The following is a 24,239-nucleotide window of genomic DNA, read 5'->3' as shown; positions in this document are numbered from 1 at the left end:
TTTCAGGTTCAATGCAACAGGAAATTTCCTGTTCAACCGACACCGCACCGGTTAACAGTTAATAGGGAGAAAAACATTCATGTTATTTCAGGTCCTTATTAGTGCGAGGGGAGAGCAAAGATACAAGCATAATATATACACAAAATGAAATGTCGTTACTATGTACGATCGTGTGACACACGGTTGGTACAGTTGGCGCCCTGTTCCAAGTCTTCTTTACATCAATATGATGTTTCTTCCTTTCTTTAGTATTTCTTTAATTTTGGTCAGATTGTATTTACGAATATTTTTAGTTTTTAGTTTGTTTATTTTTTTGGATAATGCTGCTAAATCTATTTCATCTCTCTTGGATTTTACCCTTATTTCAAATCTTTTCATTAATAGGTTTATGGTTATTACTGATAGTTTTCCTTGATCTTGTTTATGAATTATTCCACCTACCTCTTGAGCTGATTCCAATACAAATTTAGTTAAATTACTGTTCATTTCTTCTTTATTTGCTTCCATTTTATCATGTAGATGGTGAAACTTTTTTTGTATTGCTGAACTAAACTCATCAGATTTTTTTTTCTTATTACAGGAGTGTTTATTTCTTTTTAATAATTGATTTTTCTCTTTCCTTAGATCTAAACAAATTTGGCTTCTCACCATTCTATGATCGCTTGACTTTAGCTTGTTCAACACTGCTACATTTTAACTAAATTGACTTTTCATTGAGAGTAGAATTATTCAATTTCTCGTTTCTCAATATGAGCTTCTCCATGTCCATTTTTTATGTTCCTTTACTTGTTCCTGTTCTTAAAGGCGCACTGTAGGTGGGTCATATTGAAGGAGATAAACAGGTTTTAGGTGATCAATGGAGACCCAGTCAACTTTGCCACGAATGTTAATTGAGAAAGCCTTTGGTGTGCGACGGATTACGAGGAAAGAGCCCATGTAGGGGGGTGTTAGCGGTGTCTCGATAGTGTTGTTGCGCAGGAAAACATGCTGTGCTTTCTGCAAATCTGTCGTCATGTGTTGCTTCCCTGCAGGCTTGTAAGTCTGTCAGCATAGAGTAAAATTTCCCATCACATGACGTAGGCATTGGAGATTGTAGGAGGAGGTTGCAGACGAAAAAAATTCCGCAGGGACAACCATTGGGTCGCCATATACCATTTCAGCCGCCGAGACATCGGGGGCGTTTTTAAAAGTGGTCCTTAGTCAAAGGGAAGCTGAGTAAACTAGTTGGAGTCATTGCATTGGGACATGTACGCTGTTTTGAGGGTGCGATGAAAATCAAGTATTCTGTCGGCTGCAAGGTTGCAGGCAGTTGTTTTGATGTAGGGTGATTCCCAAGAGATTTGTCAATGATGCCCACAATTGAGAGGTGAAAGTGGTACTCCTGTCAGAAGTAATATGCTTAGGGATACCAAATCTTTCTATCCCCCCTGAGAGTAAGGTGGATGTACATGAGGTGGATGTTGCAGTTTGCATGGGGATGGCTACAGGCCAATGGGTGGAATGGTCAATGAAGGTAAACAGGTAACTATGTCCTTGTCATTTAGGTAAGCGGCCTACTACGTTGACGTGAATGAAGGCAAAATGACGTTGAGGTTGAGGAAGGTGCCCACTCCTGAATCCGTGTGTCGATGTACTTTTGAAGTTTCGCATGAAGTACAGGTGCGGACCCAATCAATTAGCATCCATAGTAATGCCGTGCCAACTGAACTCCATCTTCAGTAACTGTGCAGTAGATCGGCACGAGGTATGTGAAAGACCATGGATGAAATCAAACTCCTTTTGGTGCATGGGAGCAGGTATCCATTGTCATGGTCTACCAGTGCTGACTTCACAGAGGAGGGTGACGTTGGAGTCATCGGGGCGGACGTCTTCCCAACAGAGAGATGTGGAGGATGTCCTACATTTTTGGTACTCTGGATCTTTTCATTGGGCTTCTGCTAAGTAGTTGTAATCCAGTCCCAGGTGAATGGCACTCAATGTGTTTCTTGACAGGGTATCTACAACGGGATTAATTTTCCAAGGGACCTGTTGAAGAGTGCAATTATATTCAGTCACGGTTGAGGGACGTCAGCATTGACGTGCATACCATGCGTCGGGCTGTTTAGTGAATGTGTGCACCAAAGGCATGTGGTCTATGCTGATGACGAAGGGCGTACCTTCTAAGAAGTGGGGAAAGTGTCTGACTGCCAAGTGCACCGCCAGCAATTCGCAGTGGAAGGTAGAGCAGTCGGATTGTGCATTGGACTGTTTTCTACTGAAGAAGGCAAATGGGCGGGGCTAGCTGTTGACCATCTTCTCGAGTACTGCACCAATTGTGACGCCACTGGCAACTGTGGAGAAAAGGAGAGGGGCATGGGAAAAGTGAGAGCAGGAGCGTTTGATAGGGCATTCTTTGCATTGCAGAAGGACGCTTATTGAAGGAGACCCCACTTCTGGTCTTTTGGCTTACTCTAGATGGAGGCATAGAGTGGGGCAAGAGTGGCGCCGATGACGCAGGAAACGTTGATAATAGTTGATCATACTAACAAATTTTTGCAGTGCTTTAATGGTTGAGGGGATGGGGAAGGTCTGAACGGCTGGGTGGGCTCTGAGAATGATACTTTGTTGGCGCCAAAGGTACACTTGTGTTGTAGACGGCAGAGAACGATTCGTAGGTGATAGAGGTGCACCTCTTTGGAGGAAGAGAACACAAGTATGTCATCCACGTAACATAGGCAGGAGGGGAGGTCCCCTTATATACCATCTTTGAGGCGTTGAAAAGTAGCCCTAGCATTATGAAGGCCAAAGCTGGAATAATTGAAAGGGGTGGTGATAGCGGTCTTAGGGATGTCTTCTGGGTTTATGGGTACTTGATAATACCCCTTGAGGAGGTTGAACGTGGAGAAAAGCCTTCACTTTTTGCAACTAGGAGGTAATGTCAGCAGTGTTTTGGAGGGGATACTGACCTGGTTCTGTCTGCATGTTCCGACGTCTGTAATCCCCACAAGGGTGCAGGGAGCCATCTTTTTTCAGGATGATGTGTAAGGGTGACGACTATTGGCTAGAGGACTTTTAGCAAAGGCCCATTTCTTCGGTTTCAACAGAAAGTTTGTTTAGCAACTGCCAAACGATCCAATGCTAGATACCTAAATCTGGCAAACTCTGGTGGCCCCGTTGTTTTCATATGTTGATAAATACCGTGTTTGACGGGAACCGCAGGCATTTTATGAAGTTCTGGATGGTAGACTGCAGGGTACAACGTGAGTAGGTGGGGATAGGGATCAGTGGGTACGCTGATATGGAGAGCAAGGTTAGAGGAGGCGTGTTGAAGAGGTGTCGACGAGTAGGTGTCTGCGTTGACTAACCATCATTGAGCTACGTCAATTAGGTGGAAATGGGAGAGGAATTCTGTACCAAGGATTGGCAATGTGACGTCAGCAACGAGACACTTCCAATAATATTTGCGCTTCCAAACGATAATGTAAGGGTCTCGTACCTGAAGGTGGGGATCTCAGATCTGTTAACAGCTACCAGGTGGATATCAGAAGACTTAGACTGACCATGTCATGTCCTGGAGAGTGGCCTTGGTAAAAGAGAATGGGAAGCACCTGTGTATACCAAAAATTGCACGCCCATATCTACATCATGTAGACAGAAAAAAGTAATTATAGTGGCTAACGATGGCGTACTTACAAGTATTTTGGCCACTGAAAACCGTTCACACATTTCTTTTCAGCAGCCGCCAATCTGGAGTGGTAGTAGCATAACTGCGGTTGATGGGCGTTGGTAAGTAGCTGGAGAGGTTGTTGGGTGAATGTGAGTGAGAGGTGGCATATGTGGGTGGTGGCCGGCTTTGTCACCGCTCCGACACATCAAAGGGTGGGCATCTGTTTCCTACCGCATTCCTGACAACTCTGGTCAATGTTGAATAGTTGTCCTGTCCGTCAGGAGTAGAGGTATTGATAGAAGTCTTGAAGGTGTTGAAGAGGCTGTCCATAAGAGCGTTGCCTTTAGTCATCAGGTCATTCATGGGCAAAATATCGACATTGGGGATGGCAGCGCGTACAGTTTCTGATAGGCGTTTTACCCAAAGCGCACAAAGTATGTTCACCTCTTGAGGAGAGACGTTTGCGGAAGGTTGCAGGCAAGCGATACTGGTCATTTCCCTGTGGGTGAGCGAGGCCTCTTGACACCCCAACAGTTGTTGAGAGAGCTGAAAAAGCTTGGCTATACGGGCGGATGGCGATGGCAAGTACTGCTCCAGGAGGAATGTTTTGAAGGCATCATGCACTATTGTGGTGTCCCCTTGGTTGCAAAGCCAATCTGGGATTTCCAGGAAAGTGTCCTCAGGGATCGCCGTGCTGAAACCAAGCGAATACCTCTGTACTTCACATACACACACGTGTGTGTGTGTTCATGGAAGTAGGGATTCATTTTTTGTCACTAACTCACAAGACTTTTCTATCGTTCAAATATTAAGCTACAACAGGTTTTTCCTTTTATTTCACTCTACCTGGAGAATAGAACCTAAAGGAAAGTTAATTAATTAATAAGTGCTTCTATCTGGGCCGCAATCCAAATGTATGCCTTTGAATGAGAGAAAAAAAAAGCTTAAGAGTGACTATACCAAACAGGCTATCCAGATCACTTGATTATTACAGCCACTATCTATTTCTTTTTATTCAGTGGCTTGGGTTCAAATCCTGGCTCGGATAGAAACACTTATCATAAAATTTATTTTCATCAGGATATTTATTTTCAAGATCAAGTGAATCCAATGCTAAAATTGGTTTGAGGTTATCTCCCTTATATAATAAAGAGCAAGTGTCTGGTTTTATATATATATATATATATATATATATATATATATATATATATATATATATTTATATATTTATATATCCGTCACGCTGAGCCCTCCCCGTCCCACGGGAAGCTGAGAAAGGGAGTTGTCATACTATGTTGAGACGAGGTGCAAGTGTGTGCTCATGTGTGATCTATCCAAATATTAACTGTCATTATTGGAGGGGTGCGTACACTAACACACACACACATATATATAATTATATATATATATATATATATATATATATATATATATATATATGCATATGCATATATATTATTTGTGTGTATGCTTTTATTTTTGTGTTATTGTTATAATAATGTTGATGTTTATGCATGGGATCACCTACTCATAAATATTTTAAGCTCTTCCGAAATGGCACTAATTTTCCGTCGAGCGCGACGTCACGCTAGACGTTCCCTATTAGAAAGGTGAAGTGTTCCTGGTATAATTTACATATTAATTGCCTTTTAGACCAGAGCCCGTCATAATTCATTTGTTGAAGATGTTTGTTAATTTATGGAATCTTTATTTATATTATTCTCTGCTCTTCGCTTTTGGTTATTTCCGCTTCTTAATTTGTCTGTTTTATAAATTCCTAAATTTACGTTTGTTGGTATTTTTTTAGAAATTTATTTATCTTTAATATGTAGAAATCGTTGCTTTTTCATGGTGTAAATGAAAGGAGTTTCTCATACTTCTTTTAAACATAAAGGGTGATGTAACTGGACAAAATATACAAGTAAACAAGTGACGACAAAAGTCATAAACGAAAGATGTGAGATTCACTTGTGGATTGAGAGAAAGAAAGAGTCTAAAATCCTTTAAAGATTTGAAAAATCAAAACTGAACTGTTTCCATACTTGGATAAATAGTGACTGGACACCAGAGAATATTTTTTTATATTTGGTCAAATCGAGGCCAAACGTTATATATAGAATTGAGAGAGAGAGAGAGAGAGAGAGAGAGAGAGAGAGAGAGAGAGAGAGAGAGAGAGAGAGAGAGAGAGAGAGAGTGTTTGACTACATTAGGCATAACGTAAAAAGATTTTGAGATGGGGTAAAGGAGGGATCATTCATTGAATGAATTGTGGTTTTTTTTTTTTTTTTTTTTTTTCATCGGCAACGGATAAAGCGTATTAGACCCAAGATCTAGTACAACAGGTCCGACACGTGCCAACGGTGATGACGTCATTAGAGCCGAAATGCGCTTCCATAACATTTCTCGTGTTATTGGCGCATAGTCATTTTCCATGATGTTCACAATATATGCTGCATAGTACATCCATGCCATAATCCATGTGGAATTTTAAAAATTTAATTTCAATTGACTTGAATATCAGCATCCCAAACTCTCTCTTCTCTCTCTCTCTCTCTCTCTCTCCTCTCTCTCTCTCTCTCTCTCTCTCTCTCTCTCTTTCTCTCTGCACACCATCAGTTAGCGATATTCTTTTTTTTATCCATAAACGTTTTGTTTCTTTTTTAATAATTCTGTTAAAGTAACGCATTCCGAAGAAAAAAAAAATTCTTACTAAATCAAAGAACGATGCAGAAGCGAGGTTTGGGTGGATAGAAGCACCTGCTGCCGGCCCGGATGACGTCACATATCCTGCCAGTTCATGAGTATTAGACCCAAGGAGGTTAATTGGTTAGACCTGATTTACTATTACTTGATTACACCATCCCCATTATAAGAGCAATATTCTGTTGATGGAGGATATAGGTATAACAATTATCAACATTGAACTCCATAAAAGATTGTCTTGTCAATATGCTTTCAAAAACCCCAGTGTGATTTGCAGTGCTTAATATATACAACTACTTACTCTTTTCATCTGAGTGAAATTATGATAAGGAATGATAATCGAATAACGAAATGAGGGATGGAAAGAAACCTTCATATTCCATTATTAATACAACGTTAACTAGCAGACGCTCATCCTTGCAAACTAATTTTCACTTCGTTAAAAATGAGGCCGTGCAAATTACATAACGAAGTTTATTAATTACTATGCATTACTAGTTGGGTTATTTTCCTTTGCTCTCTCACGGTCACGAGTGACAAACAGCATTCTTGGTAAATACATTAAATTATACTATGTTTAATGTATATAAGGTTGTTTGAAGGGCAGCAAGTCATTTCCAAAACTTTTCCTTATAGTATTATAATAGCTTTATGAATAAACTATTATTATTATTATTATTATTATTATTATTATTATTATTATTATTATTATTATTATTATTATTATTATTAGCTCAGCGGCATTAATCTTATAAAAGGCTTTTCCAATGGCTCTAATATTTTTTTTTTCATTAATGCATTTTGCCATCAATTACTCGATAGTCATTCTTCATGAGAGGGACGCAAAGACTAGTTAAAGTAACTTTCTTTACTATTTAATCATTAAGTAAACACACACACACACACACATATATATATATATATATATATATATATATATATATAGATATATATATATATATATATATATATATATATATATATATAGATATATATATATATATATATATATAGATATATATATATATATATATATATATATATATATATATATATATATATATATATATATATATATATATATATATATATATATATATATATATATATATACACATATACATACACATATATCTCCTGTCGGGAGGGGGGCCGTTTCTTATTAAGTGAAGGGGAAGGTTGTAGCGGCACGTGCTTATCTTTGCGATCTCTGGGAGAGACTGGTTGCTAAGCTCCTCGTGGCTGTCGTGGTCGCTTTCCTCGTAATCCGTCGGGATTCGGTGATTTGAGGGGCGGAACTCTGACAGCAGGAGGAACATTTCCTCTGTAGTATTGAATGTTGGTTGCTCCTGCTGTGTGAGGGAGGCCTCAATGATACTTAGGCGCCAGCTATCGGGGGCGCTACCAATGGCTTTCTTATGATTGATTATGTGTTCCCTTGATACGCTGACACCGTGTAGGTAGGCCATTTTCATGGCACCAGACTGGACGTGAAAGGACAGTCTTTTGAAAAGTGGCATTGGCATTGGTATTAATATACCCCGTTGGTTTTCTTAAGGCTGTCCTGGACGTGGGGAGCCGGATTATTCCTCAGGATCCGACTCTAGGATTTAGCTGACTTGTAAAAAATAACGAGTCTAACGGTGGCGTCATCTTGTGTGGGTGATAAATAATTTCCAATCATATTTTTTATTGCTTTTTCATCTTCGGTGTGGTGAGCGTTGAAATTACCAACGAACGTAAAAGGAGACCTTTCTATCATCTTGTATCTTAGCCATAGGGGTAAGAAGACAATCAAATATAGAATCGTATCAAGTCTGGATTCCGATAGTTAGAAAACAAATAAAAGGGGTTATGCCTGCTATATTTCTATGACCTGAATCTCATGACGTCTATATTCATAGCCGGGCTTATGAGAAGCAAGGTACTCAGGCCGGATATATATATATATATATATATATATATATATATATATATATATATATATATATATATATATATATATGTGTGTGTGTGTGTGTATGTGTATTATTATTATTATTATTATTATAATTATTATTATTATTATTATTTACGCTCGTTTTAGAACATGCTTTTTATAGGATGTACATAGTTCATTTTCATCTCATATGTTTTTATGTGCGTCACTTTCTTTTGTCGTCGGTATTCAGTTACATTTTACGATAAGGGAAAATTATTTTTTCTATTGTTAAAGAAAACTTCATCTCTAGGCTAATTAATTTATTTCTGCTCATTATTTTAGGAACAAATGAAGGTCCATATACATTTTTTACAGTCTTTGCCTTGCTCTTTTTTTTCTTGAGAACTATTTTCTTTAAGCATGGTTATTCTTATCCTGGTAAGTGTATGTCTTATTACTGTTATTAATACAATTATTGCCAATAATATTAGGAAAATCTTTCACCATTCTTACAACACTTCCTTTTGTTCTTGTTTTTGCTTTTAGTTTAGATCCCGTTCCCTTCCTATTGTCTAAATCTTCCTTCGTATTGAGAGAGAGAGAGAGAGAGAGAGAGAGAGAGAGAGAGAGAGAGAGAGAGAGAGAGAGAGAGAGAGAGAGAGAGAGAGAGTCAGTAATCTGTATTTCTTTCCGACTACTCAGGAGAGAGAGAGAGAGAGAGAGAGAGAGAGAGAGAGAGAGAGAGAGAGAGAGAGAGAGAGAGAGAGAGAGAGAGAGAGAGAGAGAGTGAGTCAGTCATCTGTATTTCTTCCCGACTACTCAGGTTTAATTATTTAACCGGAACTAAAAAAAAACAAAAAAGAGAAAAGGTCTTAACTCTTAATGAAATGTGGCTGTGTGATCCCGCGGAGAGCTATTCCAGGAGAGGGTTTTTGTCCAGGAGTGACAGACATTATGGAAAAAAAGGTTTCTAGATATGGTGGATGGGATGTGGGACTACACGGGTGTGTACGTATCTTTAATGGAATTTTGGTCTGGTATATCAAGAAAGACACGCTGGGAAGGAGATAAAGGGTTCCTTGGTGGAATATCCGTAGTTGAGATTTAGATGAAAGGAGATGCGTCGGGAGGCTGGGAGCCAAGACGTAAACTGAAGGTATGAACTGATTTATATCATAGCATAGATCTCGTTTTCTACTTGTTGAATAATGGGAGGTTGATGGAATCATTTCCGCTATGTGACGTGTAACTAATGAGTAGGATTATATTCCTAAGAATAGTGAAAGGTCTTGATGAATATTGCACGTAAACAAAGCATAGAATTTTTATTCAGTTTATAATCTTCTGCCATATTGAAACACGTGTCTCAATCTTCGTTTAGAGTTTATTGATAATATGTGACTAAACAAAGAAAATTCCCCCTCAAAAAAAAGAAAAGAAAAATTAATGGATAAATAAATAAATAAAAAAACCTTGGAATTCTTAATGGTAACAGGATCTATATCTTGTCAACAATAACCAAAATCAGGCGAAGGTCTATGAATAAGTTGATTATTATAGTGTATGATTATGCTCAGAGTAAAACCGGAGGTATATTATCTAAAGAGAAGTTGGTTATCTTGTTTTATTCGACATCATTATGAAACTTTGATTGACGAAATAATCAATGAATATGATGTTCTTTGTTAGTTGTATATCTATTACATTATTTCCTATTGTAATATAGATCTTAATACAAGGGTATAAAAAAAGCTGGATATACTGCCATACTGATTATTGGTATTTCCTGATCTTGTGAGTGCTATGCATAACCAGTTTCATTGATTATACTTTTGCCCATATAATGCGATTTTTTTAAGCATAGGAAGGAATGAAAATACTCGTAGATGTTTAAGTGGTCTGTGTAATTTTGTTTACCTTTCTCAATAAAAAGATTTTTATTATTATTATTATTATTATTGTTGTTGTTGTTGTTGTTGTTGTTGTTGTTGTTGTTGTTGTTGTTGTTATTATTTTTATCATTATTATTATTATTATTATTATTATTATTTTTATCATGATTATTATTATTATTATTATTATTATTATTATTATTATTATTATTATTATTATTATTATTATTATTTATCATGTGTAACCACCCTTTGTTTGCGGAAAGATAAATTGTAAAATCATGAAATATTGATAGAATAATGAAGAAAATCTTTCAACTTTACGTAAATTCATCTTCGTTGAACTTTACATATAGATTTCCCCCAAACATTTTGCACTTCTCTATTGACATATTAACGAGTTTCTTCAAGTTTTGCTCTGTTGTAAATGGAATAATTTATATTTAATCTCGTTTGGCTTTTGACCTTTCCATGTGTGGCGCTCCTTTTAGAACAAACATAACCAATTGATTTTATGAAAAGTAAATACATCATATATTATATGCAATTGCAGGGACTCAATCCAGACCAGATTATCATAAAATATAATTACTATTATAGTTTTTAAACAATTTATTTGGTTATTTTGAATCTATGATTTGGATAACAGCACTAAATTCTTTTTTATATTAGCCTTTTATAACGATCTTCCGACAGTATTTGGCATGGAACATTATTATTATTATTATTATTATTATTATTATTATTGTTGTTATTATTATTATTATTATTATTATTATTATTATTATTGTTATTATTATTGAGTCTTCATATTTTTTTCAGTCATTACCTTGTTCAGAATAAAATTTGAAGACCTTTATTATTACTATAACTATCAATATTCTGAAGCATGACACATGAGACAACAAATATGTATATAGTTCTGTTGTTTCTTTGAGTTGAACATTTTTATTTTTTATATTGTATATTATAATTTCAGTTATATTTTAGAACTACCAACCGTCTATAGCGGTAGATGAATGATATCTATATTAATTCTTCTCAATAAATATTGAATTATAAATAATGATAAATATTACCATTATTTGCTTTATTTTAGTAAGTACTGATGTATTTGTTTATCTAAGTATTTAGTGGAATCTTTAATGTATATTATGCAAACGTTACACATATTTTCGCTTGCATGTAAGGAACGTAGTCTATAATTTTATAACAGCTATGTTCTTATTTACTCTTAGACTATTGCTGTTATATTTCCTGGCTGAGTTTGTCCTTATCATTTTCTTTATTTTCTGTACTCAGAAATGAGGGGAGTGTGTCATGTGTCATTAATCTGGAATATACAGTGCAGGTTTAATAATAAAATAAAACCACCTCCAAATATTAATGAAATGTGGCGGCAGAGTCCCGTAGAGATATGTTCCAAACTGATTTGTGTTAGGAGTGACAGTCTTTATGAAATACTGTTCGTAGATAATGAGATAAGACGAATCCTCGTACATAAAGCCACATCAAAACATAGTGTTATGACCTATGCATATCAGAATCAAGGCCTTTTGGAGTGTTCACTTCTCTTTAAAGATTTAGGAAAAACAAGTGGGAAAATACAAAGGTTAAAAGTAATGTTCTTCTAACTTGATTATAAAGGTTAATTGAAAAACATTTCTAGGCCAATGTGGGTGTCATTGCAAGGTTAACCCTTGTGAATACATTTTTTTTTAAATTCTTGTGCAAGATTTTTTTTTTTTTTTATGGAAAGAAGAGCCTTTTTGGATACTTTTAATTTGATTAATAATTCTGGAAACGAAAGCTTTGAAATTCACAGAGATAAGAAAATTTCGATGAAATTCAAACGACCCCCCCTCTCTCTCTCTCTCTCTCTCTCTCTCTCTCTCTCTCTCTCTCTCTCTCTCTCTCTCTCTCTCTCTCTCTCTCTCTCATTGGGAATGTTTGCCAAGGTCTGCCATAAATCAGTTATTTTCTTTTAACTTAAGAAAGCTGTCACTCTTTTACGTCCTCAAGAGATATCATTTATAAATTGTTGTAACTTCACTTTAGATATTTTAATATATAGGATTTCTTTGTCCTAACACCTTTCTTGAAATTCGCGATATTCATCGTTTCAAAAATACATTAATTTTCGCAACTCGAGTGTAAGATTTAAAGTTTATCCAATAAAGCATTCAGTGACCTCAAAAAATATACCATTTTATATTTCTTTTACAAGTGTGTGGGATGATACCCTTTTTTTGTTGTGATGCCAGGTTAATATAAACTGTGTAATTAATCATTCCTGGATATAGTTAGCAGTTGTTACTGACCTTTCACGATGTTTATGTGAATGTCATTGGATCGGCTTTGTAATAACAGAAAAATTGGCATGGCATTAAAAAAAAAAAAAAAAGATGATCTTTGAAGACTAATGTTTAGATAAAATTCCAAACTTTACTGCACATGTTTCATACATGATCATACACTGTAATGCTATTGCTTTTTTTTTTTATCTCGCTTTCTCCCACACTGATAACAGAAAAATCTGTATAAGCTTGCCATCGCACGTTTCACATTGTTTGAACTTTTGTGCCATTGTTGCCCTCAACTGTTAGTATATAAGTTCGTTATCATGTGGAATAAAGTCACTTACATTCACCTCACCTCTGTTATTACCTAACAGCTACCTTACCTTACCTTGAAGGCAGATGGTAGAAACTCTTGCCGAGAAAAATTATCTTGTGATTACTAATATTCACGGTTAGGCTGAATATTGTTAGTGCTCCTTGTATTACGCAGTTACTGGGGAAAAGGTGGATTTTTCATTGTTAGTGCTAAATGCAATTAAATAAAGATTGAGTAAATAAGTGTTATAAGTCTAAACTCATACAGATGATCACTACAGAAAGTATTCGATGCAAAAATATTCGGATATTGTTATAACGTAACTACACTTCAAATTGCAGTACGCACTCACACACAATATATATATATATATATATATATATATATATATATATATATATATATATATATATGTATATATATATATATATATATATATATATATATATATATATATATTATATATGTATATATATATATATATATATATATATATATATATATATATATATATATATATATATATATATATAATATATATATATATATATATATATATATATATATATATATATATATATATATACATATATATATACATATACACATATGTATATATAAAATATGTGTATTTATTTATATACAGTATATGCATATACATACGAGTGAAATAGATTTATTTTCTCATTAGAAAATATCTATGGCGTGTTTCCACGTCTTGCAACACGTTACTTATTAGAATAGTGATGTATTCTGGTTTTAATTTCCATATTAATTGTCTATTAGAGCTGAATCTGCGTTGTTCATTTGTTGAAATTCTGTGTTAGTTAGAGATCTTCCTTAACTTGTTTCTAGTTTCGTCTGTGATTTTTTTAAATAAGTTTATTTGGTGTTTGTGTTCTTGCATTCTATAAAAATTATTCCAGATTTGTCTAAATCTTATAATTTATTTATCGGTAAATATGATTTTGATATTAGTAAAGCATTTATTTTGCTTTAAGTTTCTTTTTATGGTTAGATTTATTATCAATCTATTCCATATAATGTCAAATATGAATTAAACTTAACAGGGTACATGCATATCATTACCGTGAAATTTAGCGTATAAATTTATAACTATTATCATATTTCCTTGAAATTTCATTTTTTAGTTGTTATCTTAATTGTGTTGCCCTTCGGTGAACAATTAATAAGTGGTTATGATGAATAATGGAATATATCATTGAAACATACTTTTTTTTATTAGTAATATCCAGTCAACCGAAACACATTTTCCACTCGGAATATTACTAATTACTTTATGCAAATTATTATAAGTTTTAGTTATGGGTCTGCTTTCATAGCAACGTGTTTTTTTATTTTTATATATAAATGGTAGTAATATTTTAGAAGAGTCTAAGATTCTATGATGCATTTTCCAAATGATTTTCAATTCACGAAAGCTGTTTGATGTGTGTTCATATCCTCACAAATTTATTAGAGGCAAACACATTTATTTCCATTGATTTTTCTTTTAATACCCCTAAGACTACTGAACTTGCTTGAGGGTACACTTGGGCACACTATTCTATCTAATTTCTCTTCTTGTTTTGTTAACGTTTTAATAGTTTATATAGAAAATATTTATTTTAATATTGTTACTGTTCTTAAAATGTTTTATTTTTCCTTGTTTCCTTTCCTCACTGGGCCATTTTCCTTGGTGGGGCCCCTGGGCTTATAGCATTCTGCTTTTCCAACTAGGTTTGTAGCTTAGCAAGAAATAATGATAATAATATCTGTATAATACTTTTTTTATGCAATAATCTACTATTATGATTCATATGTCTAAGTTTATATTATCATCAATTTTATCCTCACGAATTTAGTAGCGGTAAACACATTTCCATTGATTTTTCTTTTAATGCCTCCAAGACACCTGAACTGTCTGAATTGAATCTGTGTTATAAATTTTCGATGCAATAATCTTGATATTATAATTAATATGTTCAAGTTTATATTTAATCAACTTCCTTAAAATGTAAATATCATATTAGTCACACATCTTGAGAAGTTTGAGTTTGTCACTTTTGGTACATTTTACTGAGTTTTAGTTTCTATAACTTTAGATTTATTGATCAGTATATTTCAATAAAGATAATATTAATGAAAGAAAAAATAAACTTTAAACTATACTTGCTATTGTCCAAGTTAAAAGAATAGGGTATTGCATAGTTTGTATGAAAAGATAACTTTCTATATTCATTCTGAAAACACTGTTTTTTTCATAACTCATGAAAAAAAGGTTTAATAGGACAATACGTCTAATGGCAGCTAAGTTTCATAAAATTCATACTTTGTTATGAATTTTTCAAAGGAGGACAAGTAAAACAATGCTCAAATTTGAAATATTTACACGCTCCATATGTTTAAATTTGTATGTGTCCGTTCCTTTTATTTACTACTACTACTACTACTACTACTACTACTACTACTACTACTACTACTACTACTGCTGCTGCTGCTGTCATTGCCATTAGCCCTGGTGCTTTTGCTGTTTATTTTTGTTCTTTTTCTTCCATTTTATTACCTTCATTTTACTGTTATCAAGAAAATATGAACTGGCCATATAAAACTTCCCGCAAATTTTCATGTTTAATTATCTGAACAGAATTTTAACGCCCTAACGTTTCATTAACTGTGGTGGACCTAGACGTAAAGAAATAAAACGTACCAAAGGTACAGATTTACATATGTACACGAATGTACATATATATCATTCTTGAAATACAATTAGGATAAATATGTGATTTCAGATAACAAAATCTCGGAATATTTTATGGAATACATAGAATTGCGATGCAAATAAAATTGATGCTGCGATATGAATTTCCGGAAAGCCAGAAAAAAGTGAAATAGAAAGAACGTTGAACTGTTTTTCCTCCACGACCCCTTTAGATATGTATTCCGATATATTAAACATAGAATGTCTTGAGTGAAAAGGTTAATGAAATAATTTCCGTAAGAAGGCTAGGAGTGCGTAGGTAGGTAGGTAGGTTTATCTTTTGGGTAAGTTATGTTTAAGAAAATGAAGGCTTTGGTGAATATTTTCTCGAGATAAAACGGAAGTCTGGGATTAAATGACCTTTTAAACCGCTCTATCTTGTCGTTAGATAAGAGCACGTGAATAGCCTTTGAAGCTCTCTCTCTCTCTCTCTCTCTCTCTCTCTCTCTCTCTCTCTCTCTCTCTCTCTCTCTCTCTCTCTCTGGAAGAGATTCTGTTTCCCTTTTGGTCTGATGTTTCTTTTGTTTTGAATCACAGGTGCGCTGTTTTTAATTTTGAAAATTACAACGTTGTTAGACTATGCCATTGCAGTCACATGCTGTTTTATCGGGACACTGACTACAACTGTGTGTACCTGAGAATGTGAACGCAATTCCCCATAATATTTTTGTCTTCCCCGTCTGGTATTTCTTAATTTCTACGAGGAGCTGTTATTTATCATGCAAAGTCATAGGGTGAATAATCCAGCCTTTATTTCCAACAGTCTAATGTGAAGGAAAAGTAAAAGTATGTTGCATCTGTACCAAACCTCCTATTTGAAACATTATTATGAGAGTAAGAGAAATCTTAAGGAAATTGTAGGTGAAAGATGTTGTCGACATGGCATTCATAATGAATGAAAGTTTATATACAAGATACTTAAAATTAGGGCTCTGACTACAGAAGTACAGGTAATGACTAGTATTGTAAAAATGTCCAATATAATTTTAAAATATGAAGTCATTTGCATCATCATTATTATTATTATTACTAGCTAATCTACAACCCTAGATGGAAAAACAAGGCTCTTTAAGTCCAAGAACACTACCCTGAGGAACACCGGATATCACATTTCTTTACTCAGTATGATGCCCATCAACAACAACTCTGCAATCTATTACTTAAAAATTCAATGATGATACTAAGAAAACACCCACCTACTCCCAGCTGTTTGCAAACAAGGTCCTCATAATTAACAAGGTCCAAGGCAGCACTAAAATCAAGGCCAATCGTATGAACTTCCTGACCGCAATCAAAGGATTTCTCTACAGCATTGGATACTGTAAGAAGATTATCGCATGTTACAAGGCTTTTGCAGAAGCCAAATAGCAAACCAGGAGAGAAGTAAAAAATTCAACATACCTATTTAGACGTTGTGCCAAAAGACGTACACATTTTTTAGATGATATGGGAATTATGGAAATTGGGCGGTAATCTGCAGGGTAAAAGCTACCAAAACACATTTACTCAATGCAGCAACATTACCAATTTTCCAACAAATGCAAATGCAAAAAAACATCTTGCTAATTTGTGAAAAATGGCAGACAAAGAGGCTTAGAAATCAGCGGTCTTTATAAAGGAAAAAAAAAACAAAGGATAATTACCGTTTTGGTTTCACCTTCATAAGCATCAAGGTCCATCAAGAGTGTTTTAATTAGACTGGACTAAAAGGCTAAACTAGTTCATTTAACCTCGGTAAAACAGGAATGAAGAAGATTAGGTTTCTCATTACTCTGCTTACTGTCAAATATATCAACCAAACGGTTACTTATTCCTTTGGACAGTGAGTGGCGTAGCCATCTGGTTTAAGTAAAGGAGGAACTGTTAAGTCTATACCAAAGAGGTCAGGTTTAATGGCAGCTCGCCTCTATGTTCATGGGTGTTACCAGAAAGGATTGATTTTGTGGTTAGATTGTTTATTTTTTTGCGTTGAAACATAAGTTGAGAAACAGTTTTTAGCTGAGTGTAGTTATTCCAAGACAAATCTAATGTTACCCTCCTAATGATGATAGGCCTCTTGCTTCTCCATAAAAAGCAAGAATAGAGAACAAATGCTTGATTTTGGAGTGTCCTTCTACAAGAGCTGTTTGCTATAAATAAAGTCTCATCTACCCTTACCAACGGGAGTGTAGCCACTGAACAATTACTCTGCAGTACTTAACCCCTTGAGTGAAGAAGAATTTTTCGGTTATCATAGTGTTGTCAGGTGTATGAGGAAAGAAGAGAATGCGTAAAGAATAGGCCAGATCATTCGGTGTATGTGTAGGCTCAGAAAAAATGAATCGTAACCAGAAAGGGATCCAATTACATGAAATCTCTTACTACCCTTCTCCCTATCCCAAACACCATCATACTGAATATTTACTCTTACAGTATGGCATTGAGAAGTAACCACTTCCATCCTTAGGTCATCTATACTAAGAAGACGAACATTTATCGCTCCACATTATTGTTTCTTGCTGATCCATGAACCTTAGAAAATAATGACTGCAATTTCTCATGACATCGTATCATGGACAAATATTTAGTATCGCTCTATTTCTTAGCTGTTGTTAACCCATGAACCTTTATTATTATTATTATTATTATTATTATTATTATTATTATTATTATTATTATTACTAAACTATAACCATAGTTGGAGAAGCTGGATGCTATAAGTCCAAACGCTCTACCAGGGAAGAATAGCCTAGTGAGGAAAGGAAATTTATGAACTACTAGACAAGTAATGAACAATTAATATGAAATATTTTAAGAATAGTAATAACATTAAAGTAGATCTTTCATATATAACTATAAAAACTTTAAAAGAAGAAGAAGAGAAACATGATAAAAAGGTGTGCCCAAGTATACCCTCAAGCAAGAGAACTCTACCCCAAGACAGTGGAAGACCATGGTAATTCTGGTAGCAAATATTGGATCCCATTCACTAGACTCCGCTATTTCTCATCCTATCTTATAACCAGCAAACGTTTATGACCCTTCTCCCATCTCATGAAATAGCACTTATGTCATATTGTATTTTATTACCACCTCATATTGCTCAAGTCATACGCATATTAATCACCAACTAAAACAATAGTATATGCTAGTCCATATTGTTGAACAAAATGGAATTCTTTCCGATCGTAACAACTTTGTTTTCTACACTATCATGGTATCTCTCAGTTCAGTCATAAGATTTCTGTGGATCAAAAAAAAAAAAAAAAAAAAAAAAAACCTACCATATCACTAGTTTGAACCATAACTACTGTAAGTTTTCCCTATCTGTCCTTTTATTCCGTAGCCCTCAAGTTTTAAGGTTGAAATAAAAACGATTATATACATAGTACTTTTTGTCCATAGTTTGAATATGATACTACGAAACTAAAGTTTTGTATATGAGATAACCGTAAACGAGCTGTAAACTAAAATGTCAATAATAGAAGGCCTTGAATAAAGGAATATAAAAATACAAAGATAAATTTAGGGAGAAACCGGATGTTGCTTGCTGGCAAGAATATTTGATACCCTGCAAAGTTGTGTCTGAAAGACGAGGCGCTTGCGATCGTTTTCTCTCTTTATTTTTACTTCAATTCAATACTTCTCTATTCATCATCTACTTCACGCTTCATAGTCCTCCGCCACGTAGGCCTAGGTCTTCCAACTCTTTTAGTGCCTTGTGGAGCCCAGTTAAATGTTTGATAAACGAATCTCTCTTGGGGAGTGCAAAGAGCAAGCCCAAACAATTTAATCCACCTATGGCACTTGAGTGATAACTCTGATAGTTTCATTTATAAGTGATAGATTTTTAATATTATCATTGATATGGATAATAAACACTGTCATTGAAATAGGTATTCTGAAATGCGGGTAACAATTAAACTGAGAGATGGATGGGTTCCATTTTTCATGAGAATGAAATTTACCTTTATCGGTGTCTTCCATGAAAGGATTATTACTTCAGAGGTTATCTGAATCGTAATTTTCTGGGTAACACCAGTAGGAGTTTTTTAGTAACACCTTCAAGGGATGAATTGTTAAATGAATATGACTTTCCGGTTGGCGTCAACATCATAAAAAAGAATTGCAGGGTGGAATTTTCTTTCTATTGTACAGTTGGCTTTATTAATTCTGGTATATTGTCATCTCTTTAGCCTCCTATGAAGTGTACCGCAATTAATGAAGCCAGCTGTACACGTTATTAGGTGTTGATTTCCGTCATCATGTTCATTCAATAGGGGTATTTCGAATTAAATCCCATCAGGTGTGAAATGTGTCTTAAAAGGGTCTTGATTAGTGAAAACAGATTCATAGATGAATTTTGAAAAGTATACTTATGAATGAGAAGATAGCTAGACAAAACATATAAGCATTCCTATATCTTTCGCGTGTGTACATTCCAGAGAGACGGTTTATTTTTTAAAGCATCTTTCATATTTTTAAGCTTAATAATACTTTTCAAATCCCCTGAAGAGGAAAATGAAGTTAATTGAAAAGGCTCTATTCATATGTCGTATACTTGAGATTAGCCAACCATTCCTCATCCAACTAGTGACGAATATCGCAATTGCTGAAATTGTTTTACTTTTTTCTTTTGTTCGTAAAGGCGGTAAAATAATAAATTGTTTAGATTAAACTAAGCACACAAACTTTTGCATATTACATTCAAAAGGATTTTTTGCTTTAGAAAACAAGTATTTGTTTATAAGTCCCTCTGAAAATTATCTAGATATATAAATCTATCTTTTAATTCTTTCATTCTGCCTTGTTTGGAGTATTTTTCTCTTGTCTGGTCTACAGCTGCTGGATCTCATTCTAATTTGTTGGACAAAAATTGCTGTCTATTAAATATTCTATTCCTGATCTAGATGTTATTCTCTGGTACCGTCGTTAACGTAGTTCTTTAAGCATATTGGATAAGATTTTTCATTAATCTGACCATCTTTTGCATTCACATCCTCCCAGACTGCACCATCCTGTACGTAGTACTTGAAATGCAGTAAATTTTAACAGTCATTCCTTCTCCACCATAAATCTCAGTACTACACAAGTTTATAGAAGTTTTATCCATCTGTGATCAGATTGTGGAATGATCTTCCTAATCAGGCAGATGAATTACTTGAACTTCAGAAGTTCAAACTTACTTCCAGCGAATGGTTTTATATTGAACAGATTGACATAGTCTCTCTTCATAGTTTATATATGACAGTTTTATTTTAAGGTTAGTTTATTTATTCCCTTTCCTCAGTGGGCTATTTTTCCTTGTTGGCGCCTTTGGGCTTTTGCATCCTGGTTTCCCAATTAGGGTTGTAGATTGATAATAATAAGACATGGCCTTTTCACCATAATCTTCATTATAATTAGTTTGTCAAAAGAATTAAGCTCAACATACGATGTTGCATCACATTAAATGCTCTTAACTAAATATATCCTTCATGCCCATGTATTTATAAAAGTTTTGCAACATAAAAATCAATGTATGATGGTGTAGTCTATCACTTGAGAATTCAATAGAATGCCGGGAGACCTAACAATTTCTTAATTTTTTTACTCTGGTAAAAAGATTTTTTTATTTTTTTTTTTATGATTAGGTTTAGTTTTGACATTTTTTAAATAAATACCTCGGCTTTTGTCGTTGTTTTTTTTTTTTTTTTTTTTCATTTATAGAATTGTTGGCCCGGTAAAGATTGAACAAAATATGTTTAAAGGAAATTAATTTTTTTTCTGTTATAGGAACAATAATGTATTATGTTGATTTTTCTTGGACGAATTTCAATATTTTCGCAGCAAATCACTTAATATTTCCTCCTCTTTTATATGAGGAAAACGGGAAATAAAGATTTTTAGACATATTCTGTTTGGGAAGGATGATATTAGCCGACAAAAATAATTTCTTCCTCGCATTGATAGACAGTAGATTACCTGCTCGTTTACGTTATTAATTATGGCTTAAACAAAGTGAGGCCTAAGTTGTACTTTAGATTTCCATTTTTTTACCTGGCAAATGGATAAAAGTAAACTTGACCCTTATTGTATCAATAAAGGAAAAAAAAAAATCATGTCATTGGGTCTACAGTACATATTCCCGTACATTTCTTGCTTTACTCAAAGTCCTTTAATATATTCGGAGAACCTTGGCTTTACTCAGCTACAAAATTAAGACATACAACCTATAATATTTTTTTCACGAACAAATATTAAGTGGTGGCCGATGTGGTAACGTCCCTGACTGGTGAACGCCAGACTGGGGTTTGAATCCTGCTCAAACTCGTTGGTTCCTTTTGTCGGTGCAACCTCACCATCTTTGTGAGCTAAGGATGTGGGAGTTTGGAGGAGCCTATAGGTCTATCTGCCTGGCCCTCCTTGGTCCTAGCTTGGGTGGAGAGTAGGCTTGGGTGCTGATCATATGTATATATGGTCAGTCTCCAGGGCATTGTCCAGCTTGGTAGGGCAATGTCACTGGCCCTTGCCTCTGCCATTCATGAGCGGTATTTAAATCTTTAAACTGGCAGCTTACAATCACTTCATCTAACTTACTTTCGAAAAATCCATATCTAACTTACTTTCTAAGAATCCTCCGTTTACCTTCGAGAAATGCTAAGCTTCTGCATAGTGATTCTTTAACCGCTTGTACCAAAGGGGAAGTTATTAATTAAGTTATTTATTTTGCATATTATTTTGGAACCTTTCACTCATATATTCTCTTTTTTCCAGGCTATGAAGCTAACCCGAAAACAAAAAAGCTTATTAATCAGCGTGTATGACGTCGCACGAGGGATTCCTTATTAGAAAGGTGAGGTTTTCCTGGTTTAATTTCCATATTAATTGCCTTTTAGATCGGAGCCTGCCAGAGTTCATTTGTTGACGGTCGATTGTAAATTACTGAATGTGTTATATGAATATTCCTATGTTGCTTTTTTTCTCTTCGAAACTTTGAACGTTTATCAATTGGTGTCCAAATGATTGTATGCAATTTTATCCTCCATTGGGAATATTCTTATATATACTTTTATAAATAGACACATATATATTTATTTATGATATATACAGTATGTTACAGATAAACAATGTTCGAATCCTTGGCCGGGCAGAAATATATATCATTAAAAGAATGTCGCTGTTGGTGTGTGATCTCGTGACGGAGTATTTTTGACATTTAAAAGTTTTTTTTTTGTGGCTTATATGCAAAAAGAATTTATATATATATATATATATATATATATATATATATATATATATATTTATATATATATATATATATATGTGTGTGTGTGTGTGTATATGTATATATTTATATATTTGTATATATATATACATATATATATATATATATATATATATATATATATATATATATATATATATACATACATACATACATACATACCTATATGTATACTCACACACACACACACACATATATATATATATATATGTATATGTATATGTATATATATATGTGCGTGTATAATTCATATATTTAAACCACGTATAAACTTGTGTACCAGGCTGTGTGATCGTTCGCTTCATGTCCTGAAAAGAATTATTACGCATGCAATACCATATACACACAGATTTTATGCGGTTATGAATTTTATGAATTTAACACTCCGTCTATTTTGCCGAACGCATTCAGGATGGATTTTCATATTTTGGAAGAGTAAAATTTCTAAAAATATCTACAATAATTTGATTTTCTCTTTTATCAACTTTTTTTCTGAATATGTTTATTGTTCATGATATTCATATTTTAAAAACTACAAAGAAATACTGAAAGAATGAATTATTGAATAAAACATAACCTTAGCACAAAATGTGAAAATTGCACTATTAATATCCAATCTACATGTAGTCATATCCCATTCAGAATCCTTTGAATTCACTTGAAGCTAAATATAATTTTAGTATGCGATTTCCTTGTTACCGAAATGCTTCATAATTCCGTGTTTTGAAAATACTGTTTAGCTTATTTTATCGCTCAATTTTCCATTCATTTATACAATATAAACACATTTTATGTTTTTGTCAAAATAGCCAAAAATCGTCTAAATTAATGGTGAGTCTGGAGCATATCATAAACTTCTTGCTCATTTAAATTCTAACATATTATTAAATGTCATGTTCTATTGTTCTTTGAAAAACCCATTGAGCGTATTATTCATTTTCTATTTCATTTAACCTTTATACGTTTTGAAAATGTCCCAATACGTTTTATCAAATAAATATTACATTTAATATCCAATTATGATTATATCACTGCATCGATCTGGTGACTATTAATGTTGGTAGTCTTACAGATATTTATTGTTTGCTTCGTAACAATCGCTCAACAGGTAAGTTAAGCTTTATTATTATTATTATTATTATTATTATTATTATTATTATTATTATTATTATTATTATTATTATTATGTAGCTAATCATGTTATAATAGAATTGCTCTCATGCCTATATTGATATGGAGTTTAATATTTTTATTAATTTGTAATTTGTTAATAGCAAATCTATGTTTTATTCAGACGAAGGTAGATTACAATGGAGAAAATGTCTCTATGGTGGCTTGAAAATTGCATTTTTTTTTTCGACAATTTTTTTAGAGAATTCTTTATATAAATTTGTTAAGATTCTCTTCACTTGTCATAATTTTACATTTATTATCAGAAGAAAACGCAGAAATAG

General features: G+C 33.8%; 1 long non-coding RNA gene across 1 annotated transcript in view; it reads left to right on the top strand.

Annotated features, from left to right (window-relative positions):
- Positions 1–22,396, top strand: part of LOC137648463 (uncharacterized) — a 735,573-nt gene extending 713,177 nt beyond the window's left edge. Inside the window, exon 6 of the long non-coding RNA XR_011045626.1 lies at positions 22,275–22,396. This is a non-coding gene — a long non-coding RNA (uncharacterized lncRNA). The remainder of the gene's footprint in view (positions 1–22,274) is intronic.
- The last annotated feature ends 1,843 nt before the right edge of the window (positions 22,397–24,239 follow it).

Source organism: Palaemon carinicauda, chromosome 10, assembly GCF_036898095.1.
Source record: "Palaemon carinicauda isolate YSFRI2023 chromosome 10, ASM3689809v2, whole genome shotgun sequence".
Taxonomy (NCBI): domain Eukaryota; kingdom Metazoa; phylum Arthropoda; class Malacostraca; order Decapoda; family Palaemonidae; genus Palaemon; species Palaemon carinicauda.
The sequence above is the reverse complement of the archived record's forward strand: the minus strand, read 5'-3'. Positions and strand labels throughout refer to the sequence as shown.